Below are 9428 nucleotides of genomic sequence, written 5' to 3' on the forward strand. Positions count from 1 at the left end.
AGACCAAACTGTTAGTTGAATTTCATAATTAAGGAATTGATAACAGTTAGTTTTTGAAAAAGAGACAGCACCTCTGTTGTTATAGTTGTGGATAATATAACTGCTTATACTGCTTATAGCTACTGATTGTAAGCTGATGTTGAGATTTTAGATAGGGCAGTTGAAATAATTGGCTTTGTATTAGATTCTGGTTGTAGAGTGATCCAAAACAAAGCTCTCTTCACATCACGATCACGAACTTTGGCCTGTGACTGAAGGAATTACAGATACAAGTGGCTGAGATGAGGTCTCTCTGCAGGGTGGCTGTTATTGCTCCATATGATAGAGTTGGTAGCTCAGTGATTCAGGACACCTTCAGTATTGATATGCTGCTTCTTCAAATTCAAAGATAGCTAAGAAGCTAAGATACTGCTTTATTAGAACATATTAAAAATAAGAATGGAATTACGTATTATAAAATGAAGTGAAAAAGTTGCCCAGTTACAGTACCAAGAGTACTTGTATTTTTCATAGGTTTCATTCCACAATGGTGTGAGAAGTCTACATATATTCAGCATCAGAGATAGAGGCTGAAATTGAGACAAAATACACAAACATATGAAATTCTTTTTTTTTTTTTTGGACCTGATAGTTACATCAGTATCAGCATTTAACAGTAAAAAATTCAAGCTCAAACTGAAATTCTACCGGAAGGAAAAGCATGTTTCCCAATGAAATAAGAAAAAAAAATCCCTGATGTAAATCATAAAACTATAACAGCCCTGTACACTCCACACAAATCAAATGCACATTTTTCCAGTACATTTTACTGCCAAGTTTATCCCACCCCACCCGCAACCCAGGATTCTCCTTGAATATCCCTTAATTCCCAACTGGAGCTGATAACAAAGCTGTACGGGATGCCAACAAAGCCCCAGGAGATCCCGAAATATCCCACCACCACCTCCTTCTCCCCTTCAGGCAGAATAACTCCCTCTCCTGCCAGAATTCCTTGTCTGTTCATCTCAGGACAGACAATATGTGTTGCGGAGAATGTGAAACTCTGTGCAGATGGGCCCTCAGGGATATGTGCTCATCACATAAGTTTGGGATAAAGGGAGACCTGCTGGGAGACGGGAAGGTAACTCAAGCATGGAAAGGAGAGAGGGGATGAACCATCCAGGGAGTCAGTGTTAGGGAAAAAATAAGACCTCGGTTCACTTCCCTCTGCACGTGGCGCCCTCACCTCCAGGCTCAGGTGTGTTTTTCTCTCCTCTGGGAGTGTTTACTGAGTGCATCAGTGCTGCTTTCATCAGGATCTGGGGTCAATTTGCAAGCAATTCGTTCAACTCTAAAAGTAGATTTTGGAAAACAAAAAGGAAATCTGTGAATATGAACAAACATGACCATCTCTGATAGGCATTTTTGGAAACCAATTTATAAACACATTAATTCTAAATTATCCATCTCAACTTTAGTCTAAATACTTTTGAAGGGGTCCAATAAAACTGGCTATTTCTTTTAAACTGAGTGAGTCTAGTCCTTATGTCCCTTGACACCAGTTTGGAATTTGGAAGTCATTATCTGTCAACTTAAATTAAATTAAGATTTTTCTGTATAAAAAGTTATAAGTTATAATTTTTCCTGTATCAACTTCAGAGCAACTGATTCCATCGCCATTTTTTTCTTTTCTTTTTTTTCTTTCTTTTTTGTCTTTCTTTTTTTTTTTTTTTACTTTTTTTGTTAGCTTTATGTTTTGTTTTGTGTGTTGAATTTAGCTGGTCTTTCTTGTTGACAGCTAAATTCATTTAGATTTAGATTTTTTTTGCGTGTGAACTATTTCTCTTCACAAGTTTAATTTGATCAACTGGAAATGAAATGATATCTACATTGACATCTACTGAAATGAGAAGTGTCATGACAACATCTCACTCATATATAGCCTGCAGTATTTAATGGTATAAAAGCCACTTAAATATGATTGGCAACAGCTGAATACTATTTGCTGTATATGCATTTTTGGCTGAATTTTCCTGAATTCAAATATAAATGTTCTTGTATATAGCAGTACTGTCATATTTGGTATTATAACAGATTCTGACACTAGACACTGCAGAGTTCGCCGGTAGATGCTGTTCATACCTCCACCACTAGAGGGAAGTGTTGGCTCTGAATGTTCACTGAAACGCTGCAGGAAGAGAGAGGGGGCTGCACAAGTTTCCTCCTGAGCTGAGCTGAGCGGTGAGGAGCCGTGAGGAGGTAGGGGCCTAAAAACAGTTTGGATGCACGACTGCAAAGAATAAAACATAAACGCAAACATTAAGAATAAACTTTAACAAAAAACATTTATATCGCCAAGTAAGACAACACACAACCTTTAAGTACTCAAATTGCTCCCACCTGGTGAGCCAGAAAGTTACATATCCGGCGCAATATAAAAGCACTTTTTTGACTTGTAAGTTGCTGTCTTGTGTGCTTAAATTGCGTTAAAAGAGGAGGTTTTAATGTAAATTCGTTGTGTTCCTGTTGTGTGTAGGAGTGTTTACAGCCCAACTGTGTTATCCTCTTTAGTTTTTCTAGCAAAGACAAACATTAGCCAAACTCTGGCCATTTTAATTATATTTGTTTACCCACGCCTGTGTAAAAACACAAACGCTTATAGCTGTTTGCTAATACTGTTGCTTAAACACCACTTTGTAAAAGTGTATTTTCTTTTTGACTCATGTTTCTAACCTGCAAATAACATTAGCTATGGATGAAGTTTATGTGTTTGAGAGCATCCTGATGTCTATGATGTTAACTTTGGCTGTCTACTCACAGATGTGGATCGTCATCAAAGTGCACTTCTCCCATTGAGTGAGCCATCCACTGTAGGCTACACTTTTCAGAAGTCAGGAAGCCTATGTTTGCTCCAGGGATTACATTACCACACCAGAGGCCTTGCCAGACAGACCCATGGACAGACACACTGCATCACCACCTAAGGTAAAGCTTCTTCCACTGAGGGGGGCAGTGGACGGTTCAGTTCAGGATAGGTCCAGGGGCTTCATGGTGTGCCCTTCTTTTCTGTGGCGCTCGTCCTTCTGGGGAGTGTGTTGACTCAGATGGGACGAGTAAACAGAACCGGGGTGAAGCCATGTGGGCGCTCCATTCTCATGGAGCCCTGGTCCAATGGATTAGGCTAATGCTGGCCCATGTGGGGTGGGGGGGTGGGGGGGTGGGGGGGGGTATGTTGCAGTGCGGCCTTCCCTGACAGGAGGTGATGGATTAGGGCTTTGTCAGGGCCCATGTCAGCCTGAGGGATCCAGTGATGAGGGAAGGAGGGAGGCAGAGGGGAGATCAGTGCCCGGGGGCAGCCCAATCCCAGGATCAGCAACATGTTGACAAGGGATTAGTCCGTTTGGTGTGTTGCTTCAGGATTTGAAGTCTCATAGACAGTTAGGGAGAGAGATAGAAAGTGTACAGACACTGGACATTGATGTGAGAGGTCGAGAGACTTTTAAATGATGGCATGTGAATAGCAGTGGCAGGTGGTTGTTACGGCTAAAATAATACCAGGATGATACCTCTAATTGCATGATATGTGTGCTATAAAGATCTATTCATGATTCTTAAATTCTCAAATATGTGCCATCATGACTGAAGAAAACGCATATCAACCAGTTTCCATGTCAACCAATGACTCCTCCCTATTCTCCCTTTTCAGATATGAAAATCAGTTAAAAAAAAAAAAATCAGCTGCTGTAGTGACTGTTAGGAATGAAAACCTTCATCGTTTTGATTTCAGTGGCAGAGGACTGAGAACCGCTGATTTAACAACAGCTATAAATCCTCACGCATGAGTGGAGTGAGATTGAGTTACTGTAAGTGCCGGCGATAGGGAAACAGCAATGGCATGATATCTCAGCCACATTTGCCTCCTTCGTCGAAATGTGAAAACCAGATTGTGTCTTTTTATGGGTTTCCTTTGAAATCCGGCACATTGGACCGTCCCTCGGCTGTGATTTTACTTCATGCTCTGGTTTATTTCTGGAAACCTCCTACGCTCCTCAGCTTGTTTAAGACGCCTGCCCAAGTGTGCCTTTTGTTTACTTTGCCAGCTGGGGCAAACAGTAAAGTGAGGTGATTAAGCATTTGCATGAGGTCGTGAACACCCCAAGAGAAACCACAAGGAACATTTGGAGGGAGGCTTGTCAGTCCACAGTTGTTGGTACTGTTGTGTAAAAGGGATCTGGAGGAGAATAAATTACCAACACTTGGCAATATCTCCCACTGGCACTGTGTCCACATCTGGGCTTTGTCTGAAGCTAATAAATGTGAAAAATGAGTTCTGCTCAGTGATGTTACGGTAAATGATACAGGATGGCATTATTTGCCACAAGTGCTTTCTATCATCTAGATTAAGAACATTCAGTGATACTCTAAGGACGTCAGATATTTGTCATTTAACTCTTCAATTTATTGCCACTAATACATGTCTCAGAAGATGGATTTATACTGAGGTTACACTGTGTTCATTTGAAACACAAATACATATTCAGATGATGAGGAAGGGAGGGAGCCAGGGGGAAGAAAAGGAGTAGAGTGAGACGTGACTGAGAGATAGTGACTGACATGTGGCAAGGAGGCACTGATCAGTCTCTTGACGAACTTGTCGGCTCACCACGCTCCATGTGTCAGGGCCTGGCACTCTCCCGGTGTCAGGCGTGGGTGGCCTCCTGACACGCGTTTCAATGTGTGTGTCACGTCCGTCTGGGCTGAAACCACTCCTGAACACACACCCACATAATGACACTGACATGGTGCCATCAGGCCCGCCACCAAGCCCAGACGGAGTCCCTGGCAAACACAACCTTTATCTCTTCCCTCGGATTTCTCTCAACCTCTCAGCCTTACTGTCGTTTGCTCTTCCTCTCCGAGTCTATCACTCACTGGTTGAGTACAACCACAGGCATTAACTAGCAATTTGGGCCTGAATGATTATATTTAATGTAATTATGACCATGAGAAACAGAAAGATGGGCTTGGGAGTGGGCCCAGATCTTGGACTCGGATCATCTGAAAATGAACCCTGTGCTGTAAATTGTAAGTACCTCTGTGAATGTCAGTGAGGAGAGTGCCAGCCAGTCATGCACAGGCGTCGCTCATAGACCCCACTCTATAATTGCCTGCTCGCTGGAGCTGCTGTGTAATTTTTGACGTGGCTCTGTGGCGGTGGCGGCACTGACAGAATAAGGGACTGGAGATTTAATGCCCAGTCTCAACTTTCTCCCAATCTTCAGACTCTCTCTTTCTGCTGTATTGGTGAACCTTTTTATTTCTAGCTTCAATTATTTTCTGGAATTCTGCAGGTCTAAACTCAGGCTGCCCTGGTCACTGCCAGAAGAGCACAGTTGGCATGAATTAAAACCAGGTCTAGTGTTGGTTGTCGAGGAGATGGATACGGGCCTGGCAGGTACTCAAAACGCAGGCCGTCATGTTTGCAGCAAAAAGCACTACTAAGATCCTATTAATTCAGTGGGAAATTTTTAGCGATGTCATTCATATTCACTGTGGAGGGCCATGTGTCTTCACATAACAGATGTCAGTCCATTTGCTGACACGCTACATATTCATTCCAGTGCATTCCTGCAGGTGTGTTTGTAGGCGGTGATCTCCCTGTGATGCACCCACTCAGCATAAAGAGTGGGAGTGGGAGTGGGAGTGGGAGGAGGAGGAGGAGGAGGAGGAGGAGGCAGTGGAGGAGGGTGACTGAGTCTTTAGTGACAATAGCCCCCCCCTTGATGCTCTCCATGGGTGTGGGCGGGGGGCATTTAAAGGCCATTCAGCCCTTGGCAAGACCCCCCAATGACGCCCCCACATTCTGGGGATGACTACCTGCCCAGGAGCCCCTCTCTCTGCCCATCTGTCCCCCTCAGAGGCTGCAGGAGAGTCCCTCCTCTTCCCTCCTTCACAACAGTGCTCCTGGAGAGGCTGCAGGCTCACACACACACAAACACACACACACACACACACACACACACACACACACACACACAAACCAATGGCTGATTGCTGACTCAGCTCTGCATCAGGCTGACAGTGCAAACAGAGCAAAGCAGGGGGTAAAGAGTGGGTGAGCGTATGTGTTCTTGTGTAGGAGGGAGTAGGCTGCTGTTGTACTAGTTGAAGAATGAGTCGGTGTGTGTGTGTGGGAGTTACTGGGTGGTGATTGAGCATTCATTAGAATTGATGGATGTGTGTATGTGGGTGCTTGTGTGAGGGGACAAATACATGTGTAGGAGGTGGTGGGTGTGTGTGGGTTTGTATGTAGGAGGAATTCAGTGGGTGGCTGTGGGTGTTTTGCTGCAGTAGGTGGTGGTATACTTAAATATATTCCTGATATACATTGAAATCTACATAAAAACAATTGCGGTACTATTAATGTTTTACCTCTTTAATTAGTGCTCGTTAGCAGATTGAGTTTGCTTATTTACCATAGAAATGAATTTTCAATTATTCTGATACCTGTCACTTTTCAATTCAAGGAATTTTTTTAACTTTGTCATATGATATTATATAATTTTATATGCCCCCCTCTTTTTTGGCAAAGACAAAACAAAGTCATTAATTAATAAAATACCTGATAGCTACATCTGTATATTTTTGTAATAATAACAATTTTTGGTCTTAGTGGTATAAATGTTTGGCTTTGGGATATTTTGCCAAAGATGATCCTTTCATGAAATTTTGATGCCAATGTGTCGGTGTGTTTTCCCAACAACATGCCCTCGTTTCTTTCAGCAAGGCATCAGTTTGTAGCATTATTCCCATCCCCAGTGGGGCTGCAGGAATGGGCACAGTGTGACCTTCATCCCAGCGTGCTCAGCCCATTAGTCCAATTTACTCAACTGTCAAACTCCAAATTCACACTCTCATCCATTCTGAGAGCAGCAGGTTAAAAGAAGAAAGGTGTTCTGCATTCCTCTCACCCTCCTGGTTTTAAACCTCACGGTCTTTGCACAGAAACTTGCTGAATAAACCTTCCTCTCTGTCCAGCAGTGAGAAACCAAACCTCATCCCCCTCCCTCGGTGGGAGGATGACTGTAGATGAGTTAGCTAAACACTTTCTGGCAAGCAGGCACGCCGCCGGCTGCACACACGAGGCCTGCAGGCGTGGGAAAGACCTGACTCTGATAATAAGCAGCATTTGGCCCTTCTAACCTCTGCAGGCTTTGGCTCGGGCTAGTTGTCTCTTTCTCCCTCACTTGTTTTCTCTCTCTTTCTCTCTGTGAGTGGACGAATCACAGGAGAGGAGGTCAGCCAGGGAGAGGCCCACAGCTGCGGCTTCGAGGTCCCAGTGTGTTTATTTGGGCAAGCCCAACCAAAATAAGCTCCAGCCAGGCATTGCTCCTGAGGACTGGGGCCACCACCGCTGCGGTGCTTTTCATCCTAACAATGGGGAAAGTGCTCCGGCCGAGGAGGGAGCCACACAGCGCAGTTTACCGTAGAACAGCTGCCTCATCTGTGGGGGAGGAAGTGCACTGCAGATGTGGACAGGATAGATGGTTCATGTTCCCACACCTACTCCTGTTGTACAGTTGTTCACCCATGCTCAGCGGTCAGTGAATGAGTTCCTTTGTTTAACATGAGAAAGTTTGCCTGCCGAGTGGAAACGCCACAGGGTGGAGATCCAGAATGAGTACGGTGTTTGATATTTACTTGGAATATATAGGCTGCATAATCTGAAGAAATGTGTTCAATGTCAAAATAATTCAGATATGATCTTCATATGGTTTTGGTTCTTCATATGTTTTTTTTAGCTAGCAGACACATCTTGTCATGGCCCTCTTGATGTACTGTAATGCTTAAGGTTGCAATGCTGTGACTGTTTGTGTGAGTTAAACCCATTTGCCTTGTCTCTTTTTATTGGGAGTCAGCAGACCTTCGTGTGTGATTAGAGAATAAAGAGATTTAAGTTAAACAAAGTAACTGTTTCTGCTGAGTCTAATTATAGGTGTTACTTTTCACTGTGTTAATAGCTGGTGTAATATAAGCCAAATTTGGAAGGGCCATAAAATGCATAAGATCACAACAATGCCTTTGATTCACTGACCTTTTGTGCTATCACTCAGGTGATCTATACTGGGGGTCAACAGCCGTTTTATATGCAGAATAACAACATCCCCATCCTGCTTTACTCATCACACTGTCATGCATTGACCCCCCCTATTAAAAGGGTCACCCAGCCCTAAGCAAAGGTGAACAGGTGTGCCTCAGGGCTTGCGAGGCTGGATGACTGACAGCTGCCCGCCCACCACCCCCTCGAGCCACAAGTCAGTCCTTTCTGCCCTGGCTGCCTCCTCTCTGCTACAGCTCCGCTCATCTGTTACTGGCCGTAAAGTCGACAGATGATTAGTTGTCCTGCTTATCTTGTTCGCCCCACCCATCCCACCCGCTTCGTCAATGCTGTGGAAGTCACCATCTAGCTGTTTATCTGTAGTTTGCCCTGTTTCATACCAAGCCCATGCCCAAGGCCTTACCTTACCTTACCTTAACATACCTCCTCCTTTTGACCTCTACATAACCTCTACAGGACTCAACATTTCCAACTCCTTCCTACATCAACAAGCCCTTCCACACCCTTTCTTGCATAGCTCCTGTCGGTCAGTCAGCACCCTAGGTAAAAGCCCTGGTTGTGTTTGCCTAGTGAGGCCCCTCTTGGCTCTGACAGTGGGGCAACAGCGTGGGGCCACAAAGAGGGACACGTGTCAGCAGAGCGGACTGACAAAGCAGGTGCTGTGGATGGGGATAGGGAGGGGCAGCTGTCCGTCAGAACTACTGCACCCAAACACCGCTCACATATGGCCACTAGATCAGGGCCTGGCTGATTGACAGCCATGGTGGTGGTGGTTGGAGTTAATGCGGCTGGAGGAGACTGACCTGAAACTGACCGTAGCATTACTGATGTCAGAATAGCAAAATTATTATTCTGTTGTGATGTGTCCAGAGCACGTTTAAAGGAACAGTAAGATGTTCTTTGTATTAGATCACAAAGCAAACTAAATATCTGTTAGAGGCTGATTATTGATCAGTATTGGTGACTCAAAAACGTCTTTTTCTTTTTTATTTCTTGATTTGCCAATGTTGTATTTTTACCTGCTCGCTTGATTCATCAAGTGCCATTTGTAGCTTTAACAGGCAACAGATGCCAACATACAGTATCTCCCACATCTGCCAGTTCTCATCTGCCCCCAGTGTGTGCTACCTGCAGGATGCTCCTGGCAAATCACCACTTCCAGGGGGCCCCAATTCTTAACCGTTACCCCCCACCACTTTTGAAATTAAAATGCAGAAATGCAGACTTCCCTCTACATAATTTGCTGTCCTCCCCCGCCCCTAACCCCAGCTCCCCTAAAACATCACTCTGAGGTCTGACAGCAAGTGGGTGACTTCTGACAGGTTGCATT

General features: G+C 44.3%; 1 long non-coding RNA gene across 2 annotated transcripts; it reads left to right on the forward strand.

Annotated features, from left to right (window-relative positions):
- Positions 1 to 2136: 2136 nt before the first annotated feature.
- On the forward strand, positions 2137 to 8551 carry LOC130171545 (uncharacterized). Of its 2 annotated transcripts, none has more exons than XR_008828150.1 (3): positions 2137 to 2238; positions 2800 to 2964; positions 7269 to 8551. It is a non-coding gene; the product is annotated as an uncharacterized LOC130171545 (long non-coding RNA). The 2 variants fall into 2 exon arrangements; XR_008828151.1 differs by lacking the exon at positions 7269 to 8551 and adding an exon at positions 6767 to 7256.
- The last annotated feature ends 877 nt before the right edge of the window (positions 8552 to 9428 follow it).

The sequence above is a fragment of the Seriola aureovittata genome, chromosome 6 (genome assembly GCF_021018895.1).
Source record: "Seriola aureovittata isolate HTS-2021-v1 ecotype China chromosome 6, ASM2101889v1, whole genome shotgun sequence".
Taxonomy (NCBI): domain Eukaryota; kingdom Metazoa; phylum Chordata; class Actinopteri; order Carangiformes; family Carangidae; genus Seriola; species Seriola aureovittata.